This window comes from Triturus cristatus, chromosome 1_1, assembly GCF_964204655.1.
Source record: "Triturus cristatus chromosome 1_1, aTriCri1.1, whole genome shotgun sequence".
Taxonomy (NCBI): Eukaryota; Metazoa; Chordata; class Amphibia; order Caudata; family Salamandridae; genus Triturus; species Triturus cristatus.
This window is the reverse complement of record NC_140579.1, coordinates 383,568,993-383,591,416: the sequence shown is the minus strand read 5'-3', so window position 1 is coordinate 383,591,416 and position 22,424 is coordinate 383,568,993. Positions and strand designations below refer to the sequence as shown.

Sequence of the window (22,424 nt, the reverse complement as noted above, 5' to 3'; positions counted from 1 at the left end):
GTGCGAAAAAAGCTACGGTGGTAGCACAGGTGACAGGACCTATAGATCTCTTCATTTCCCGTGTAAATGAGACTATTGATCAAAGCATTGTTTTACTGGAAAAAAGAGTCTCCACGGATCTTGCAAATGCCAAGCGCTCATCCTTGGGTTCTCTTGCTAATGCCAAATCACCCGCTTTGCAGTCTTCGAATATTTGTTCCCTACCCTTAACCATGCCCACTAATAGTGCTCCGATTGTACCAAATACTGTTGATTTATCGGTTGCCCTATCAGGCTCGGACCCGTCTTTTGTGGATCTGGAGGTAACACCAGACCTAGAGGCCTGTCAGTCTTCTGGCAAAGCGGCTCCATGTCTGAGCGGGTTTAATGATGTGGTAACAGCTCCTGTACCTATAGCTTCTCGGGGAAGGGTTACCAATCTCCCAAAGGCTATATCTAAGAGTAAAAACAAAGCTAAAGTTACAGTTAGGAATCATAATTTGATTTCCCCCAACCCACAAATGACATCAGGTATTCCTTGTTGGGTGCAAAACATGGTAACAGATTTAAAACTGGACCTTGAAGCCACAATAGCAGCACAAATCAAGCCTCTAATTTCCAAATTGGATAGGCTTACGTCTTTAATACATTCGAAATGGCCACATAAAACGAATGGGCAAGGGCCTGATCAGCCACAAGGGATTACAGAACTAGCCCCTAAATGTTCACCATGTATCCAGCCCCCTAAAGATGTATTAAATAACGTTCAAGTAACCGTAGCCCCCGGGAATCCAGTTATACCTCATTTGTTGCAAACTGGGAGTAATTCTGTTCAATCCACATCTATACCCACTCCGAAGGTGGTGGGTTCTATTCTGACTCCCCAACACTCTGTTGTTAGTAATAATACCACCACTATTCAAGTAAAAGATGTTGTAGGGAAATCTAATACCCCTCTAGCACCTCTTTCTACGAACAAACCTGAAGGTCTTAAGCCAAAGCAGGCACGTTTTAGGTCAATCAATTTACCACCAGAGGTTTCCCCTTTTGTGGTCGTGTTGACAGCAGTCCCCCCGTTGAAGGAGGGAGTAAAAGAAACTCACGTTGAGCTAAGAAATAAATGTGCTCAATGGTTCCACTTACATAAACCTCTGCCCAACAGTATGAACGGTGAAATTCTTACTGTACGTAGAGGGGACTGGGTGGGTAGAAGCAAGAAAACAATAGTAGGGGATGTTATTACAGTTAATTTTAGAGATACAGGGGTAGTTAGTTATATATGTAATGTACCCAATAGTGGTCCCGCGACTCAAATTAACCCACTCCCCTTGTCTTATTTCTTACCGATGCCTTCAAGACCAAACCCTCCTTGTTCCACCTTTCAAAGTAATAGAGGATTTGTGTACTCCCCGCAACATGCTACTAAACCCTGGCAGCAACCACCACACCCCTCTTCTTTTTCTCCACATTATGTTAATTTTCACCAGCAGCCATTACATGCTCCATCTTTTCCCCTGCACCATGTTAATCCTCATTGGTCACATCCTCCCCATTTTCCACCACCCTTATTTCAGTCTGCCCATCAGTGGCAGCAACCCTTTCAGCCACTCCAACCAGTTAAACCCCAGTGGCAACAAACATGGCAGGACTTGCCCCCTTCCCAAGACTGCCTGTACTCACAACTTGCTCATCCTAACAGATATGCTGTGTTGGACGAGGTAGATTGACTGAGCTCTACTGAAGCTTTGGATTTAAACATCTCTTTGTCCTATTTAGATATGGCGAGTGCTCCTCCTGTCACACCTTTAGCCGCACTCCCCGAACCCCCAATGGTGTCATCGTTAATACCCCTCTCGCGTTTAGAAAACAGGGATAGCTTTGATGCATGTACAGCTACTGTTACTCCCAGATTAAGCCCAGATATCATCTCTCGGGAAGATGGTCCTACCTTATTACGAGCAACTCAGCCAGAGTCATCTGTAGTTGGTGATTCTGGCAAACCAGCAGGACTCTCTCTTGTTTCCTGGAACATTGCTGGCCTTGCCAGCAAATTAGGTACACCCTTCTGGACCAGTTTTTTGGGGGAGGGATTGGACCTAATTTTGTTACAGGAAACTTGGTGTCTGGACCCCATTAACATCGAAGGGTACGCATCCTACTGTCTCAGAGCCACCAAATCAAGCTCGGGTAGGGCTAAGGGGGGCCTTTTGTTGCTTTTATCTACCAAGCTGTGCGATTGTTTGGTTAAATACAGCACGACAGTTGGGACCCATAGTCAAGTTATAAGGGTGGAGTGCAGGAAGAATATTGATTTAGTTGTGATAAATTTTTACAACAATCTCTTTGATGCAACTAGAGGGGATATCCTACCGCCTCTAGAAAGGGAAATAACTAAAGCCCTTGGTATTTCGAAAAGAAAGGCCGAGGTTGTCTGGGCAGGGGATTTTAACCTGCAGCCCTGCCATTTGTCCAACGGGAACATCTGCGGTTTTGGTGCAGCAATGAGTAGTCATTGGGGGGGTTTGGGTGTGAGGGAGGATTCTCCTCACTTCCAACATTGCAGTTATGGCTCCACATTAAATAATATGCTAGTCACACTAGACATGACCCTGTTAAACTGTAACACAAACAACCAGGCAATAATATGCCCTACATTTACAGGCAGAGATGCAGGATCATTTATAGATCATATTCTGTTGTCTAGCAGTGGAGACTTTACCGATCTGTATGTAAATGAAGAAAGCCTCAGCGACCATAACAGCCTTCGTGTTACCCTTCTGGGGCATGGTACCTCGACGGTTTCAGATGGGAAATGTTCTACTGATTTAGTACCTATTAGACCGAAGGGTCTAAGGATTAAATGGACTGGATTAAATTCTAAGGTTAAGCAGAAGGAGGTTCTTACCAGATGTAAGAACCAAATTAGTTTCTGTTTGGATGATGACTGTGACTTAGGCTGCCTATTAGCTCACTTTGTCTCCATGAATAGTATTATTGATGGTATTTTTACTAAGGCCTCGCAATCTAATAGCGGTCCGAAGCAGGGGTGGTTTGATAAGACCTGTATAGTCGCCCTCCGTGATTTAAAGAATGCTTTGGGCACTAATCCACGCGTTAAGACGGATATACAATTTTTTAGGGCAAGATATAAAATAGCAATCAATACTAGGAAAAGGGTATTACAGACCGAGGCGTGGGATAAGTTGAAGGAAGCAGCCGAGACCAAAAACTGCAAACTGTATTGGGAAACAATTAACAGCCCGTTTCTCAATAAAGAAGATGTACCAGAATTAACATCTTATGTGGCATGTAGCGATTGGGTCAGTCACTTTTCCAAAATTTTCAATCCAGAAGGGTTATCTCTTGAGTCAATGTTACCTGAGTCTATCTCATGGCTACCCCTTCCGTTGGGAATTACATTAGAAGAAAGCCATGAAGCAATTTCTTTAAGCAAAGGAGGTAAGGCCCCTGGCCCCGATGGGGTTCCGCTGGATTTATACAAAGATGAACCAGCTTTATGGGCTCCCATCCTGGCGAGGATATTCAATTGTGCGGCAGAAACTAATTTCCCGTCTACTTGGGGTCAATCGGTCATTATCCCTCTACATAAGAAAGGTGATAAATCAGAGGCCTCTAACTACCGTCCAATTTCATTATTGGACGCCTCTGTGAAGGTGATGAGTAGGATTTTGCTCAGGAGGCTGGAAGATTGGGCAGCTGATTTTAATATCTTAACTAGAGTCCAATATGGCTTTCGGAAAGGCCTGGGCACATTGGACCAATGTGTAAATTTGGACCTTTTAATTAACAAATATACTGTGGCTAAAAATGGCAACCTTTTTTTATGTTTTGCTGATTTGAGCAGTGCTTTTGATTTGGTTAACCACACTATTCTTTGGGAGGTTTTGCTAGACGCAGGGGCACCGAGGGAAATAGTCCATTTTTTAGCTAGACTTTACGAAAAACTTTCTTGTAAGGTCCGCTATGGCACCCTTGGAGAATGTACCCCGTTTTTCAAAGTGTCTCGGGGCATACGCCAGGGATGCGTTTTGGCCCCGTTGTTATTTTCCCTCTTTATTAATGACGTCGACCGTTCCTTGGTTGACATCCCAGCAGATGCCCCCTTGATTGGTGGTAAACCTGTTCCGCTGTTACTTTACGCGGACGACGCTGTTCTCATATCCCGTACACAGATGGGCCTTCAGCGCCTAATCGATAATTTTATGCAGTTTATTCAAGTTAGGCGGCTCCGCGTGAACAAAACTAAGACGTATGTTATGACATGTGGACGGGCAGCTAAGCAGGTAAAGCATACCTTTTTTCTGGATAAGGAAAAGTTGACTCCTGTCAAGTCCTTTTGTTATCTAGGAATTACATTTAACGATAGCGGGTCTTGGACCTCGGAATTTGATTCCATCAGACTAAAAATGCTGCGGTCTACTGGTAGTATTTTTCGTTTTGCCTCTAAACTCGGCTCACGAAGCATTTTAGACATGATGAACATATACAATGTTTGTTGTGTCCCCTCTGCACTGTATGGGGCAGGTGTATGGGGCCATAGTGTGGGTACATCCCTGCAGAAGGAGGAAAATAAGTTTTTAAGGAGGTTGTTATGTGTCCCCCCTTCCGCTTCCATTCTGCTGATCCATGAAGAAGTTGGGATCGAGTTTATTTCTGATTTAGCAGCAGTCCGGCCACTTTTATTGTGGCGTTCTATTTGGGCTAAACCAGAGACTCGATTTACTCAGGATATCATTCTTGATTGTATAGGCTTGGACCACTCCTCACGCATACAGTGGTTGAGATACATCCACCGCTGGTATCTCCTTCTTTTTAATATTGATGTATTCCGCGAGCCAGAAGAGGTTGTTTCTATTTCAAAAAAAGAAATTAAGACAACGTTCTTAAACTTCCGAAAGGCAGAGCGAGATAAAATTTCTGGTAATCTTATTACCGTGAAATTTTATAAAGATTTAAATTTAACTTCGGGGTTCCAATCCTATCTTGTGTATGTGACCCGTCCCTCCCATCAGTATGTTTTAACACGTGTCAGATTGGGTATTGTTCACCATCTGGTTGCATTTCCAAACACAAGAACCAGTTCAGATATACCCTGTCCGTGTGACAGTATTTCTCGGCAGAATAGTTGCCACTTTTTACTTCTCTGTAAATTTTATCATTCTCTCAGGTTAAAATACCTTAAGCCAATTTTTATTAAATATAATATTCGTACTACAGAAACAGCACTGATACTTTTATCCTCATTAGAGAACGAGGAGATCTGTTTTTTCCTGGCTACTTTTATTCTGAAGTGTACAGTTGTCAGGAAAAGTATTGTACTATAATATTTTTATACTTACCTGTCTGTACCTATGTTATACAGCTGCCAGGTATTGTATTACGCTGCTATTACTGTTTACATTTTTGTCTGTATATATACGTCTTCAAGTTTTATACTATTTTTGTAACTAAAGTATTATTTTTATTTTGTTGATGTCCACAGTATATTATGATTATTTATAAATTTTGATGTACAGCTGCCAGGAAAGGCCCATTGAGTAATTCCTACTGATCTCCTGTCTGTTCATTCATGTACGTTTTGCTTTTATAATAGTACGTTGACCCAAACTGGCAAGATTACTCCTTAATTGTTGCACTTCAGACTTTTGCACAACGTCTTATCATCGTTTTATATAAGTGGTCATATGGTGATTTTAAACATTTTATTATGTATTTTTTTTTTTTTTTGCTTGTATGATTTGTATGTACAAATCGAATAAAAGCTTTAAATTGTGAATTGTGTCATGTGTGTGGCATCAACAACGGAAACAATGTTTTGAAAATGGTAAGAAGGAAATTTCTGTAACTCCATGTTTGAAATCCTGTTTGAAATGTTTGAAATCCTTCATGCCTTCAGCCGATTGCGTGTTGTCTGTGGAAGCTTATGGCTACGGTATTGGTGCTGTGTTTTCACAACATACTAAAAATGAGAAATGGGTGGTGGCATATGCTTCACGTACTTTGACATTATCTGAACGGAATTATTCTGTGATCGAGAAAGAATTACTTGCTGCTGTGTGGGCTGCTGAGAGATTTTAAATGTATGTGTGGGGGAGAAAGTTCAAGATTTGTACTGATCATAAGCCTTTAGTGAATATTTTGAGACCTGAAGGAGGAAGGAACTTGACTCCTAGGTTGGCCCGTTTAGCTTCTAAATTGCAGATGTTTAGTTATGAAATCAAATATATACCTGGGAAGGAGAATCTGGTTGCTGATGGTCTTTCACGATTGCCTAGCATGGTTGCAACTGATGTGGTGGAAGATGTCAATGAGTCTGAAGTTGCTTTTACTTTCAAGGATATTTTGTCTATTGAAGATGGGGAAGACGTAGTGTGTAATGTATTGTCTTCAGAATCATGGTTGCATGAAATGGACAAGGATGTTGTTCTGAGAGAGGTTGAGAAGTATATCATGGGTGGTTGGTCGAGGGAATCTGCTTTACGAGGAGAGTGTTCTTTCACTTCACTTTTATTTCTTTATTTCGGCCTGTAAGGCCATAAAAGATACAACAATATAATATCAGCATAAACACACACTAAGATAAGAACATTAGATAAAAATCATAAAAGTACATTTAAATGGAGGTCTAATCACGGGTAGAAATTACAGTTCATATTAATAATATTTAAGCAGTTAATAGTTTACTCCTTATCTGCCACATGGCCATTATAAATTTAGCAACTGCGAAAACTATATGGGGGAGGGTACTTGTTTTCAGTATTCTATACGAGTGCAAATAGCTCCTTATGCCCAGGTTTCTGCATAGTGGTACTAGCCAATAATTCCTTGGTCTATTGTAGGCTGGGCAGAAAAATAGTACGTGTACTTCGTCCTCCTCATGGTTACTACACCCTGGGCAGATTTTGTCATCCCTCTTTGTCCATTTACAAGTGAAAGTTTTGATGGGCAAAGTGCCTAGCCTCCGTTGAATAAACAATTTTCTAGTTAAAATAGGAAAAATTGTGTCCAGAAAACCCTCAAAGTGCTAGGAATTTTTGGAATCCAAAAATCGATCGGTTAGAATACCGTTGTTGGATGCAGAGACCAGGGAGGCTAAACTTTTCTCCTTATATATCTCCGCAAGTCTTTTACGTGAGACCCTTTGGCAGCCTTGTTCAGGAAGCTCCCATAACTCAGGGAGTCTCAGCCGGTAAAGTTCTTTCTTTATAAAAGCCAACCACGGGATTCTATCACACTGATTCAAATTCATTACGTGAGTGAGCTCATGCCTATAGTGTACGAGCTCGCCAGTGGACCAGAGCCTATGCCAGAATCTTAGTGGCATTAATTCCAAATCCTCACCTATAGAGGGAAGGCCCAGATCTAATCTCAAGGGGAACAGGGGTGTGCCACGGGGAAGGGCCAGGAGGCGTCTGAGGAAGCTATTTTCTACAGTGACCAGTTCTACCCCAGCTTTGTACCCCCACAGCTCTCCACCATAAGATGCGGCCGCTTTGGCTTGGGTTTTATACACTTCTACTGCCGGGCTAATGGGTTTAAAACTAGAAGTGTTTACAACCTTCAGAATTGCCCCAGACAGTTGGGACAGCTTTAGCCGACATCTTGCTATTTGAGGTTCCCAGGATAGGTTTTCTTGCAGGGTTACCCCCAAATACTGAAAGGTTTTTACCCTCTCCAATCTTACTGAGCTCAGTAATGGGTTAGGTCGAGTTTTGAGTGAGGGGTTAAATATCATGAACTTGGTCTTCTCTGTGTTGATCTCTAGACCATATTGTCTACAGAAAAGACCAAATCCATCTAATATCCGTTGAATCCCCATCGGGGATTTCGAGAGCAGGAGGGTATCGTCCGCAAACATGATGGCAGGTACCCTCCTGACCCCCAAAGATGGAGCGTCATTGTCCCCAATATTGTCAAGATGGGATATGACATTATTAACATAGAGACAAAACAGGGTTGGCGCCAAGACGCAACCCTGTCTTACCCCCCTGAGAACTGGGAACCTGGATGACAGCGCTCCATCCCTCCCACACCTGACCTGTGCGTAGTTGTTATCGTGAAGCCTGATTATGGTATTTAATAGATGGATCGGGACACCCAGCTCCCTTAGGACCTCCCATAATTTCTTTCGAGGGACTAGGTCATAAGCTGACCTCAGGTCCCGAACGCCATGTACAGCCTCCCCCCCTCGATCCTCACGGTTTTCCAATAGAGGAGAACAAGGCGGAAGATCTGATCCATGGTGGACGTTTTTTTCCTGAAGCCAGCCTGAAGGGGGCTGAGGATTTCCTTTTCCTCCATCCAGTCTAGAAGATGGTCCAAAAGGAGGCGGGAGAATAGTTTTTGTGAGACATCTATAAGACTGATCGGCCTGTAGTTGACTGGGAGAAGAGGAGAGCCCTTTTTAAAAATAGGCACAATCTCTGCCCCCAGCCAAGTACAGGGGATCTCCATACCTCCCGCGATGGAATTAAAGAGGATGAGGAGGTAAGGACCCCAGATCTCTGGGTGATAACGAAAGAGATCACCTGGCAATCTATCGAGACCCGGGGCCTTCCCCGTCGCCAGTCCCCTTATTGCACTGGTCACCTCGCCAAGGGTAAATTCCAATCCAGCTGCAGGATTGGATGGGGCAGCGATTTTCGCGTCGTTAGCATGTTCGGAGGTTTCTTGGTACAATTTACCAAAATGAGCCTCCCAAACAGAAGCTGCAATATTTGGCTCCACTGCGTCTTTGGGTTCCCCTGAGCCGATATTTACGAGGGACCAGAATTTTTTCAAGTCCCTCGCTTCTAATGCTAATGAAAGATCCTGCCATCTATTCCAATCCCATTCCGATCTTGCCAGTTCCATAGCTTTCCTGTATTTCCTTCTGAGCTCGGAGACCTTGGGCCTATCAGAACCTGCTTTTATTGTGTTTATTAGTTCTGTCTTGATCTTTTTACAGGTGGAATTGTACCAGGTGGGGGTTCGGGTCTTTTTCTTCCTTAGGGGTGCCACAGGATAAAAAACCTCACCCAGAACTCCCACTAAGTCTACGTGAATTTGGGCTACCTTCTCATAGGAATCAGAGAATCCAGGCTGGTTTAATAGTACATCCAATTCTTCTAACTTGGGGAGGGCAAGCTGATATATTTTACTTAAACTCTTTTCAGAGTTTGCCAATGTCCCCCATTTAACCCTACGTCTATTGGAGCTGAGAACCAAATTACCTGGACCCTCGCTGGACTCAGTAGAAGGTAGTCCAACGGCACATACAGGATGCGCCAAATCCAGTAGGAGTGCATTGTGATCACTATCCGTTCTTACAATCACTCTAAAGTCCTGGACCTTGGACCAAAGACCAATGTCTACAAAGATGTAATCCAGCCGCGATTCATGTTCCTTCCTATTGAAGGTGCATGATGAGGGAATATCGGAAGGAGTGCGTCCATTACATGCCCTCAGTGCAAAATATAATGTTAGGGACATGATTTGAACTGCAAGAGGAGACCAGGATTTGGGGTGAGGGGATTGGCACTGCGGGACACCCCAAAAGTCATCGTCAGCGGTAAGGGCACCTTCCTTTAGACCACCCAGGGGTTCGAAATGACAATTAAAATCCCCGCCCATCACTATCTTGCAGTCATTAGGAAGATGTCCCAAAAAAGACAAAAGATCGTCTAATGTGGGAGATTCCATGGCCGCACTGACTGGGCGAGAGTACACATTGATAATTGCCAAATTTATAGCATTAGGCCACCTGAGTAGAATGCATTGTATGTCCTGCGAAAGCGTGGGTACATTCTCTGCATTACACCCAATGTGACAAGCTACCCAAACCGCCAGACCACCCGAGGGCCTCCCTTTGCCAGACCAACTTGCTTTAGTCTCAAAAACTGCGTATCCTACTCTAAGCAGCGGTTCCCTCGCCCAAGTCTCTTGGAAAAGACAGATGTCACTATTGCCTCCTAGGGAGTCCCATTCGGCTGTATATACTTTATTGGAGAGTGTTCTGCTTTTTGGAAGGTTAAGGAAGAGTTGTGTTTGTCGAATGGTATCATTTTGAGAGGGGACAAGATTGTGCCTCAGTTAGGCATGCATAATGGTATCATTGAGAGGAGTCACAAGGGTCATGGTGGTATGTCAAGTACCAAAAGAAGAATTAAAGAGTGTTTTTGGTGGTCAGGCGTTGATTCTATGGTAGATCGTTGGGTCAGGGATTGCAAGATTGGTGGTGCTAGTGATAAGGTGGCTAAACCTTTGTGTATACCCTTGACCATGGTGGAGTTACGTGAGGGACCGTGGCAGAAAATTGCTATTGATTTTATGGGTCCATTTTCTGCGGTATCGGCAAAAGATTGTTATACTATCGTTTTGATTGATTATTACTCCAAATGACCGGAGGTAAGGATGGTTAGTAGTGTGCCTACAGATGTGGTCATGAATTTTTGGAAGATGTGTTTTCAAGGGAAGGTGTACCAGAGATTAGGTTTCGGATAATGGTTCCCAGTTGGTATCAGACAAGATGCGAGAATTTTTAATGGAGATGGGTATCAAGCATGTAAGGTCATCATTATATCATCCCGAGGGGAATGGACAGGTGGAACGTTTCAATAGAGTGGTAAAGGAAGCGATTCAGTTGGCTTTGAGTTCAGGATTACCTTGGAGGAAGGCCTTGCAAGAGAGACTTATGGCATATCGTGTTACTCCTCACTCGGTGACCGGTAAGACACCTTTTGAGGTATTGAGAGGGAGGAAACCTTCGACTGTGGTGGTTGAGGAAAACAAATACTAGAATGAGGTCTAATGGAAGTGTGCTTGATAAGGAAATTAAATCTAAAGTTAAGGAGTTCCGGGAGCACACTGTTCGTTCTCGTGGTGGTAGTTACCTTTGGCCTGTTGTTAAAGTGGGTCAGATGGTACGTGTGAGAAATCCAAGAGGTGTCTCGGAAGGTGAAGCTGTTTGGTCAGGGCCTTTGAGAGTGCGGAAGGTGTTGGGTAGTGAAGTTCAGTTGGAAGATGATATGAGATGGAAGCTTTGCCAGTTGAGTTTCTGTAATGGTCAGAATAGTGTTCCGGGTGGTATGGTGCCTATCGAGGAGGGGTGCAGTGGTTACATGTTGGGGAAGGATTGTGGAGTAGAGTTGTGTAGTAGTGATGATGATTGGTAGAAGCAGCCAGTCACAGGTCCGGTGTTGATGGTGATGTTCTGCGTTGAGGTGGCAGGTTGTGGAGGTTCCTAGCTCGTTTTGCTGATTTTAAGTTGACATAATTGTTCAGGTTGAGGAGGATCCCGGCCTGTTCTGCTGATTTCTAGTTGATATACATTTTTTTTCTTGTTCTTTCTTGTTTTTAGTTATGGATCCTTGTAGGGTCGATGTTTCTCTGCTTTTGTCATTTTCTTTTAGTTGTGTGGGTTTTTTGAAGGGGGTAGGTGTGTGGTATTAGTCAATGTTGGTCACGTGAGGGTCGTGTGAGGTATGTGGAATGTGTGCGGTAAGAATGTGGAGTCGGGGATTCGGTGTGAGACGGTTGATGTTGAGCGTTGAAAGCAGATGTCTCCGGTGTCGCTTATGCCATACTATTAATAAAGAACCTACCATTAACGACTTACCGTCTGGAGACTGCTTCTTCACATCCTGTCAGCAGTAACAGTCTCCTCTTCTCTGGTCCAGCTCCAGAACCCTTGGATGCTGGTAACCATGGGGAGAATGTAGGACATGTTGCTAGGACACAAACCATTGAGGTAACTTGGTCATTATGGCTCTCACAAACATCAAGGTTGCAGGGCTTTTATCTGTGGTTGAGTGAGGAGTTGAACTGTAAGCTTGAAGAGCACAATTTAAAACAGTTTTAAGGTTGAGGTGGACCTTTGTCAGGTTTTAGGATTGCAGGAACACCCGATGTCGCATAGATGCTGGCTGATTACTCAATGACTCTTGAGTGATAGAAGAGAGATCTTCTATAAATGCAAAACACAAGTATTTATCAACAATCACCATCAGGTGATATCCATTGTCAAGAGGACCGAAAACATCAACAGCAATTCTTTCTCATCATGCTTTGGCAAATTTGACTTGTTTAAGATGTGTTGAGTGGGTTTTGATGAAAGTGAGTTGCATAGATGACAGGCCTTCAATTCTCTTTCAACTCTCTCATCGAGATGGGGAAACCAGGTTCGGTCTAGGGGAGAGCTCGCACCAATAAGTTGCATATTTGTTTTATATTTAATTAATACATAATAATTTAGTAGCAGGTTGCTGGGTTTGTAGGTGAACAGGGTAGGATATTATTGAAATGATAAATTATTGTTTTTTATTTTAAATAATTTGTTTGGTTAATTAGATATTTACTTTGTGATTTATGATGTAAATGAATTAATTGACCGATCTTGTATTTGAACAATTTAAGAGTATTTTGTGATTGATATGTAACTTGATTGTTCTATAGTTTAAGTAATATTTTATAATTTAGTAAGGGATAAATGGGTTTGTAGTGGAATAGAGTGGAAAGTTATTTCGAATACATATTATTGTTATTTTTTTATTAAATTTGTTTATGTTAATTACATATTTAATTGTTCATTATGTTTTTTATTTAAGTGATTTATTGTTAATTGTTAATTCATTGATAATTGTATTTATCAGCGTCTTTAAATTAATATTTTATTCATTATTTCTTTCGATTTTATTTGTTTGTTTTCGTTACTATTTTAATGTTATGAATGCTTTATTTCTATATTTTTTTGTTGGTGGCTTTTTTCAGCATATTTTAAACATATTTATTTCTCATTTGTTAAATTATTTTAACTAATTAATTGTTCGTTTTTTTCTATTGCATATAATTTTATTTATGTATGATGCATCTATTTTTAATTGAAGTATATTTTCATATTATCATGGTGTTAGGTATTTAAATATTTTTCTAAAAATTATTAGGAATTGGATTGGTATATCTAATTCAAAGATTAACACTTTCCCTGCTTTTGTTTACGTTAGAGTGGGAATAGTAAATCTAACCCTTCCAAAGTCCAACACATTCCCTGCTTTTGGTTACGTTGGAAAAGGAATAGTAAATGTTACCCCTCCAAAGTCCAACACTTTCCCAATTTGGACTGGAGGGGGAATAGTAAAGCTAACTTTTCCAAGGTCCAACACTTTCCCTACTGTTGCTTACATTGGAGTGCTTTTGTCCATGTTGGAGTGGGAATAGTAAATCAAACCCCTCCAATGTTGAACACTTTTCAAGCAGTCCCTCTCCCTGTACCTTTAAGAGGCCCCAGGGCCATCAATTCAATAAAGGGGAGGTAGGCCTCCATTTTATTGCCCCAGGGATCCTATCACCTACGGCCGGCTCAGGTACGGTATCTTGGGGCCATCAACCCCTGGGACACCGTCTTCTTCCCTTCCCTCAGGTGCCGGCAAGGAAAGATTAATGTTCTCCCACTGGCAGGAGCACAAAGCTGCTCCTGCCCGGTGGGAGATCACAACTTTTTCCCTGCCCGATTCTCGGGCAGAGAAAATACATTGAATCGCTCTCAGCCCGTGGGAGCAAAAGAAAACTGCTCCTCGAGGTGCCAGGAGCAATGCCGGCTCCCACTGCACCCTCCATCGGTGGAAGCAGAGGAGCTGGCAGGGCTGAGGGGACCCTGTGCCACCCCCCGCAGCTACCAATAAGGCAACAGTTGTGGCACCAGGACATCCCACTAAATAAAAAAAAATCATGTGGTCAGCAGGTAAGAAGGAGGGATCCGACAGGACTGCAAAGGCCTGGGGGCTACCCTCACAACCCTCAACAAGGATAATGGTGTGGGGTGCCCCAGGTGGGCACTAGGGCACCCTCAATTAAAAAATGCTGGCTCATGCATGGCCTCATGAAATAGGGACACTTGCAGAGAGATGGTGGGGCAGGGGAGGCCCTGGGGCTCCCCCGCGGCCTGTTAAAAAAGAAAATGGGTTTTCTGGGTGGGATACGGACACCCAGAAATCAGTTTTTTAAAAACATGTAAAAAGTGAATAATAAATGAGTGGCTACTGCTCCTTCAAGGAGTGCCCCATAATGGCCTGCAAGGGCAGTCACATTTTTTTAATTTTAGGTGATGTCCCTAAAATGGGAACCATCAAAAATATTTTGAATGTTGTGGGAGGGGGCTGCAGGGAGTTCTGCCGCTTCCCCAGCCACTGTAGAAAAAGAAACAGTAAGTCTCCTAGGTCATTGAAACCATTACCTCTTGAGAACTTACTGTTATGGTCTCAACCAGCTGCTCTGGGGGTCCACTCTCTCTTCTGTCATCATGCACTCGTATTATCTTTTCTCACTGGGCCTCTTGCCCAGCTATCTGAGCTAACAACTCTTGCTGGTGGATTTGGTTTCCCCCAAACTAGTTCTTCAGGGTCCAGAGCCATCATCCTTCTCACTGCAGGCCTCCTCCTCCTCTGCCAAAAATGGCTCCTGGCTGCCACCAGAGTCTTCCTGCATTTTCACTAGAGCCCTTAAAACTCATTGCCAAAATGTTGAAATAAGAGGCCAGTGTCTTCACGCAAGAGTTTGGAGCCATTCAGGTAGGTGGCAATTTCTTTATTTCAGTATTAGGCCCTTAGATTATAGTACCAGTAGGTATATTCAGTCAGGGTTCTATCCTCCCTCCAGTTGTCCCTATCTCCTAGCTTCCACTCTTCTCCACACACCAACATTCTATAGAATCATTCACTGACAGCATTCCAGCACAGGCGTACTGGGGATGGAGATACGCAGGATTCTACAGGTGTCACATTAGTACTATCATACTAAGAAGATTCATAGACATGATTTCACTAACATAAATGCATATTCATCCAGTTTTGTAAAATTTAATAACACATAGAATTGCTAGTTTTAAATTAGAATGCTGGCAGAAACAAAACAAAAACAAACCTCATAATTTTTTGAAATTGATGATGCATTTCATACTAGTGAGTCTGCTGCTGAGATCCCTTATTGCAGATTTGCAAGAATTCCAACCTTCCTCAAGTGTTTCTCATTGTTAGGTCTCGCCTACGCAGCGCACATTCGCTGCATAGGAGAGACCTTTAGTCATCGGCACAGCTTTGCGGCCAAAAACGTGCAAGCGTTCTATTGCCTTCAATGGCAAACCGTGCACGTGTGGAGATTCACTTGCAGGAGCGAGCGGCTGGCGCCATATGTTATCAATTATCACGGCGCCAGCCGCTCGCTCCCGCAAGTGAATCGCGCAGGCCCCTCCTCTCTCCCCTCCCCCTGCTGCCGTGTGAGGCGCGCGTGCGCTTGTTTATTTTGATTTGTGTCTTTTAGTGCATTTTGATGATTATCACATCACAGGTTTTCAGTTCTAAGTGATGCAACTAAAGGTTGGTAACTATTGTTCAACTTATACTACTTAACTTGTCAACCTTGGAATAATAAATGGCTCAGTTGACCTTGCTAAGGTTTGAGCTTGTAATTGAAAGGTCACTTACAGATGTGTGCTACAAACGGTTATTCATTGGGTTATCCTGTCGGTTATTTAAGCCTCACCTGTACAATAAATACATAAAATATACTAATTTCTCTTGCCATAACAGTTGCGTTGGCGTTTAATGCAGCTTCAATGCTCCAGTATTTTGCTCAGTAATGCATCAAGCATTAGTAATATTAGATCCCTTTGAATCCCTGTGTATGCACGTGTCTACAAAATGGCACTGCAAAATTGAATTAAGGAGTCATGGGAATACGGAATAACGTGCCAATCCGTTTATTCATTGCAATTAGAGCCTGATCGGAAAATAAAAGATGTTGAAAGGGCACTGTCGGCTGAAAGTGTTCGGCACAGTAGTGTGTTAATCTCGTTTGTGGTTTTGCCCTGTTCTCCCACTGTGTCCTAGAATATCCTGGTTGCATCGTGAGCCTTTGAATGATGCGCCGGGCGTTGCCCGAACTTGAGCTGTGCAGCTCTGATGTGAAAACCTCCAACCTGCCCCTGCACGTTTGAAGGCCTGTAAGCCTTTGCATTTATAGGTAGTCGGACACAGTATTGTTAAATCTTTGACAGTTCCTCCCTCTGTCACTTATCTGTTAAGTGCCTTCTCTCTGATGTGCTCGCCCTATCCCACCGAGCCCTAGTCTTCAGAGTTTCTCTCCTGTGAGAATGCCTGGGGGCTACCATCTACACTCACACTTAATAAGTCAACACCCATCTCTGACCTGCACATATCTTTCACGAGCACTCTGGGAAAAAAATGTATTTTTTATAAACGTTTCAGCAAACCCAGTGTGTCGCGGTAGTACATCACTGGAGAGAGAGAATGGTTGTACGACGCTGAATAGGGCAGAGGTCATTAAGGGGGTTGTTTTTGGTATACATTGGATTGTCCCGTATAAGGTGGGCAGAGGGGTGTCCAAGCTACACTCCGGCGGCAGCTTCCTGTAGAAGATGCTCTGAGTGGGACATTTTCTGGCAGGCGGTTGTCCTTTCATGCTCGTGTCAACACAGACTTCTGTAGTTTTAGTCTGCGTGTCCATGAAAGCCACGTGATGATGTGTTAACGAACCCTCCATTTCATCCAGTGTGTGCAGCTGCCAATTACACACAGAGGCAGCATCTCAATGTTAAGTGAAATGAATTACTTCTTCAAGTGTAAAGGCATCTTTGGTAATTAGTCAAAAGGAGATGCTTACTCACCTCCAGAGGCAATAAACCACAGGGATTTTTGGCAGACATTTGCTGTACTGCAAAAGTGGTTCCACTTGTACATTTCCCTCTTGGGTTACCATATTTTAGTTAGGGCACAGACCTTCCTATTGTAGGGATATTCCAGTAATTTTGTTTTTTAATTGTAGGTCATCGTCCTAAACTATTTTGTTTAGTTGTTCGGCAACGAAATCTGCCTAGTGATTTTTCTCCTGTTTTTATTATTTTGCGTAATCTGTGTTTTTATTGCAAATCTCTGTATGGCGCACGAGTAGCCATGCTATTAAGGCTCACACCCATTCAATATTATAATGAAATAAAAAATGTAAAACTGAAAGATGCCAACTGGGACCGTTTGACCATCATCAGTTTGGCAGCTTTGAAAGATGACACAGCTATGAACTGCACATCCAATATGGTGTGTATGCTATACTGTTAAGCTGATCAGGCAGTTTTCAAAAACGATTAATCAAATTGAAGTGCTTTTTTGCAATACTTCTGATAGTTTGAGTAGCCACAAAAAATCTCCTTGCTAGAATGCAGACACTCTGGTAGCTACCGGATACGTTCTGTTATTTTCATGACAAATCCCCTCACCAACTCAATGGGTGGCTTGCTTTATCATTGAGCCCAAACTGGCACTGGTCTTGACGATCAAGTTGCGAGCTACTACCCTAATGTAAGGGGGGGGCTCCTGAGGTGTTTCTGAGGTAGGTAGCAGGTTGGGTGCTATTTGAGCACTTGTGGGTAATAGACAAATGGAGATACTGAGTAGAATTTGTTTAGATTGCATGCTGTCTGAGGATGCAAAACTGTAGAACGAAACAACATTTTTGGGTATAAAAGAGTAATATAGAGGCATATCAACAACAACCGGCGATAATTATCTCTAAGCGCACTTAGCGCTAGGATAGTTATCGCCGGCTAGCGTGAATTTTTATCGCTGAGATAGCGTGCTATTAGCAACGCTTATCTCAATAGCGATAAAAATCCTCACGCTAACAGGTTAACGTGAGATTATCGCTGGAAACCCAGCGATAATCTCACGTTACCTTTTTGATAGGGACAGGCAAACTTGGCCATGATATCCTCCTTCCATAGGATATCATGGCTAAGTCTGAATAATACCAGACGTAAAAAAGCAGCGTTAACCGCGGTTAGCGCTGCTTTTTTTGTCTCTAACAGGGTTAGCGACATTCTTGATAATAGGAGAAATGTCGCTTAGCGACATTTCTCCTATTATTTTACTCTGGAACGCCCCCTTTGCATCTCATTAGAGATGCAAGGGGAAGCGTAGAGTAAAAGGGTGCTAACATGCAAATTTGCATGTTAGCACCCTGTTGTTGATAGGGCGCTAGTTTTATCTCTCCTTTTTTGGCTTTTAAAGCCAAAAAAGCAGAGATAAAGCCCTTGTTGATATGCCCCTTAGTTAGTAATTTTGAAAAACACTAGAATAGAGGTTCTTAACCTTCTGATTTCTGTGAATCCACTGAATCATTATTGGAAGCTGGGAACCCCACTAAGCATTTTTTATGATTTTAACTTCAATGCAAAAAAAAATCTAAAACAAGTATATACAGTGCAAATGCTGAAATATTTAAAATTGATGTTCAATTCACGATCAAATTCAGAAAAAGGTGTTAATATTTTTAACTTTGCTTCTATATTTGTCTATACTTTACTAATTTTTAATATTATTTAATTTTGTAAAACGATTGCTGACCCCCTGATTAGGCCTTGCAGTCCCCCAGGGGTCCTCGGACCACCAGTTAAGAGTCACTGCACTTGACCAGGTGAACAGACTACCTCCTTACAGGCTACTGCTAAACCACTGATTCAGGTAGATCATCTAATCTGCTCAGGATCAGAAAGCGTAAAGAAAAGGCTCGACATGTATATAAAGAAGTAAGTAATCAGAGATTTAGGGCTGCGCTCACATGCAGCTGTAACTTGATGATCAAAGCAATTTCAGAATGTACACTTGGTAAATACTGCAACGATCAAAAAGGAGATTCTGCAAATACTGGATGTTTTCTGATGTTCACCCTTAAAGTTTGTCTCCCAGTATTAATTATGCAAGCAATGTGTGATCAATTTTGGATGCGCCGCCCTTTGGCATGTCATAAGATAGGGTTGAGTATACCTTCCTCGGACAGCTGAAGTGCATTCCTGTGACTAGAGCCCAAGACAATGAAGTAAAGAGGGCAGAGTTACCTTTAGCAATTCCATGAACTTGTTAGCAAGGGGCTGCTGATTAGTTCTTCCTAAGCACCAGTATTTGGTAGATGGTCGTGGTAAAGGCTAAGACTTTTGTGTTGACCAAGCTGAACTTATGCATCAATAAGTCTACGTCCCAAAGGAATTCATTTAATTCATTTTTAATTTTAACATGTTTTCTTGATCAGTGGCTGTTTTTAAAAAAAAGTGCAGCATTGTGATCTAGGCATTATACGTTATTATACAGTGGCCGAATATATGAAAAGAAACCTTGCTGTTATGTGGGTCTCTTGAAGGAGTGTTTCTCTGGATGGTGCACAGTATAATATAGATCCAGCTAGCATGTTAATCTGGACAAGGAAATAGTCCTAACAAAATATTGTCTTTTTTCACCCAATGCTAGGTTATAATAGCTGACAACTATTCTGATCCGTTTGATGCAAAGAGCGAGCTGAAGAACAAAGAGGGGAAAGGGGAAAACAACGGCTACATGGAACCATATGAAGCCCAGAAACTAATGACAGGTAACAGTCGATGTATAGGGCCACTATTTCAATGTATTGTTGATTTAGAAACTGTTGACCTTGGGCTGTAGTTTGTACAAGGTGACTTATGTCCTCTTTTTGCCAGTGTGTTCTTACCAGTGCACACGTAGACTATTTACTTCTGCTCTACTTTCATTATCCCCATTAGAAGACGTCCAACAGTTAGAAAGTCGGAGTCTAGTCCACATTGCAAGCAGCCTAAGAATCAGAAACCGTCTAGTTGCCTGCATTTTGAAAGTTTTCTCCTTTTATCAGTGCTCAAAGTGGGTGGAATCTGAGGGGCGAGACATGTCCTTACTTTTTGCATTTATCTATAACAGTTCCTCCAACTTTATGTGAAAGACAGCCGTACTGGGACGGTTAATTCTGATAGTTTAAATGATTCAGCTGAAGTGTAAGACAGAATCTGCTGTGAAACCGAGGGAGGTGCAGACAGCTAAACAAGCCTTCTTGCCAGGGTACCTCCTTGCCTGAAAGAAATGTAAATGTGCACAAATGGTCAATCTGAAAATGTAAAGGGTGCTTGGAAGCAGGTATTGGCTTTAATTAAAAGAATCACTTGAAGCTTCTTGATGAGGCATTTATTTTTTTGAGTGGTATTGCAAGGGAGTTACCATCTGAGCTGTGAACGATGTCCTTTTAAAAGACTGTTATAAACAAATGTGTACTACATACAGTCTGGGTATTGCTAAAATCTATATTTTGGAAGCTGTTTTTATCTTAAACCCATGGAGGGAGGTTTATTTTAAAAAAAAGAAAAAACAGTTAACTTGCCTTCTCCGGTCCGGTCCCGCGCTGTCTCTGCTTCTCTGCTCCTCTCCTTAACAGGAAGCCGGCAGCCTCCCGCCCCTCCCCTAAGCCAATCACAACGTTGTCATGGCAGCGTTGTGATTGTTCGGGACGCCAACCAGCCAGGCATCTATGGGAAGGCCATTTTCTCCATGTAGGCTGCCTACATGGAGAAAAGGCAGAGTGTACATAACTGGTTTGGTCGGCCCCAAAGGGCCGACCAAACAGTCAGCGCCCTCAGCAGTGGGCAAGCCACTCCTCCCCTGCCCTAGAGCAGACCCGCCCGCCCCCCAACCAAACCTTTCTGCTTTCTTGCAGTGCCAGAAGCAGAAACATAAAATGGTATTTATAATACTATTTTATGTTTCTGCTTCTCGCACTGCAAGAAAGCAGTGGGGCGACGCTCCTCCGCCCACATGGAGGAGGCGCTGGACACCGTGCAGGGTAATGGTGACGTTTCAGTGTGGGTTCAGTGAGGTTAAAAAACAAAATCTTTATGCCGAGTTAGTATTCATGATGTAGCCGAAATGAACATCTGATTAACCAAAGGGCCTCACATCTTGATTTTCTTTGCTTTTTTTCTTCCTGGTGCTCATATTTTCTTTGCTGGTTGATTTGTCATGAAGCCTTGCTGCATCTATTGAAGTTAGTCCACCTGTTGCAAATGTGACAAGAACCTTCTTTTTGAAATGGAGCCAAATTGATATCATTTTGAAGCTTTATTCTTTTTAATTGTTCTGAGAATTTTTTGTCTCGTAAGCAAATTCTGTGGGTGCTTAACAAAACGGACGTTTGTGACAGTCCTCTTGGCCTGGCGTAGACAGCTGACGTCCATACAAGTACCGGCACAAGGAAGTCTTAGTGACTGTCGTACGTGATGTTAGCGGACTAGCGCCGTGGGGATATACGCAGTCTTTCCTCCCTGTTTGCCTGGCCTCCTGACGTCATGGCCAATCGCACTTCGAGGTCGGCCGTGACGTCAGGGGGGCGGGGCGGATCAGACGGAGCGCGGAATCCCTACGGAGCGGTTGTCTCCCCGCCTGCTCCTCGTGGGCCGTTACATTTGTGCATAAAAGCAATAAAGTTGTTTTAGCAGCATCTACGTCTCGCCTCCCTCACTCTGCCACTCCAAATGGCGACGAGGGTTAATTAACGCTGTGCGGCCCACGAGGGAATCTGGTGCACTGAGCTCCTCGCGCTCCTCCATTACTGCGGTGCTGCCCCCTGCTGGTCTTCTTGTTACCCCGAGGGACTCCTGACGACGTGTTGGCCCGTCCTGCTGCTGGCTGGGTGCTGCCTGTCCCCTCTGGACCCCGGTGTTACAGTCTGCTGCTTGCTGAGGGGGCTGGAGTGTTGGACCTTCCTGTCTCTTATGCCCAGGCGGTGTGCCGTGAGGATCGTACTTCCCTGTCCCACCCAGTGTGCTCCGGTGGGTGTGGGGCCCAACATGCCGGTGCATCTGCTGGCGTGGTCCAGTTCTGCGTGCTGAGGTTCCAGGCCGTGCTGTCAGCCGTGCCAGTTCGGTGGCTGTCCTTGCGGTCGTCGTCCTCCTGCTGTGGTCCCTGATCTTCAACGATGGCGCAGCCTGTCAACATCTGCGTGCCTCCCCTGTTCCTCGATTCTCCTGGTAAGCCGTGCATGAAATGGAAGGGGTGGCTACACGCGTTTGAGAACTATATCGTTTCCATAGACGGTGAGGGGTATAGCCCCGAGCGCAAGAAGGCACTCTTGTTCGGACTGCTGGGGAAGGCCAGTTTTTGACAGTCTGCCAGTGTTCGTGGACCCCCCTGGGGCTCCCGCTCCTCTGAATGCGTATCAGGAGGCGGTTAAACGGCTTTAACTGCAGTATTCCGAGGAAGGTAACATCATGGTGGGGCGCCATAAGTTTGCTTTGCGGAGACAGGAGGAAGGAGAGACTATCGAGGAGTACATTGCCTGCTTGCGCGTTCTGGCTCAAGACTGTGAATTTGCGGAGATGACCGATACTTACATCAGAGATCAGGTGGTGTTCTATTGCCACTCTAAGAAGGTGCAGGAGAGATTGCTGTCCTGTAGGAACCCTTCCCTGAAGGATGTGGTGGCCATTGCGAAGGCCATTGAACGATCCATGGTGTCCGCGAGGGAGCTTGCCTGCACAAGTCAGGCTTCGACGGTGTGCTACGTGCAGGACAAAAGTAAAAGTGTGTCTAGGGCTCCTGACAAAGCAG

General features: G+C 43.6%; 1 long non-coding RNA gene across 1 annotated transcript in view; it reads left to right on the top strand.

Moving 5' to 3' along the window:
* LOC146870251 (uncharacterized) overlaps window positions 1-22,424 on the top strand; it is a 119,375-nt gene that overhangs the window by 20,004 nt on the left and 76,947 nt on the right. The window contains exon 2 of the long non-coding RNA XR_014959365.1: window positions 19,287-19,407. This is a non-coding gene — a long non-coding RNA (uncharacterized LOC146870251). The remainder of the gene's footprint in view (window positions 1-19,286; window positions 19,408-22,424) is intronic.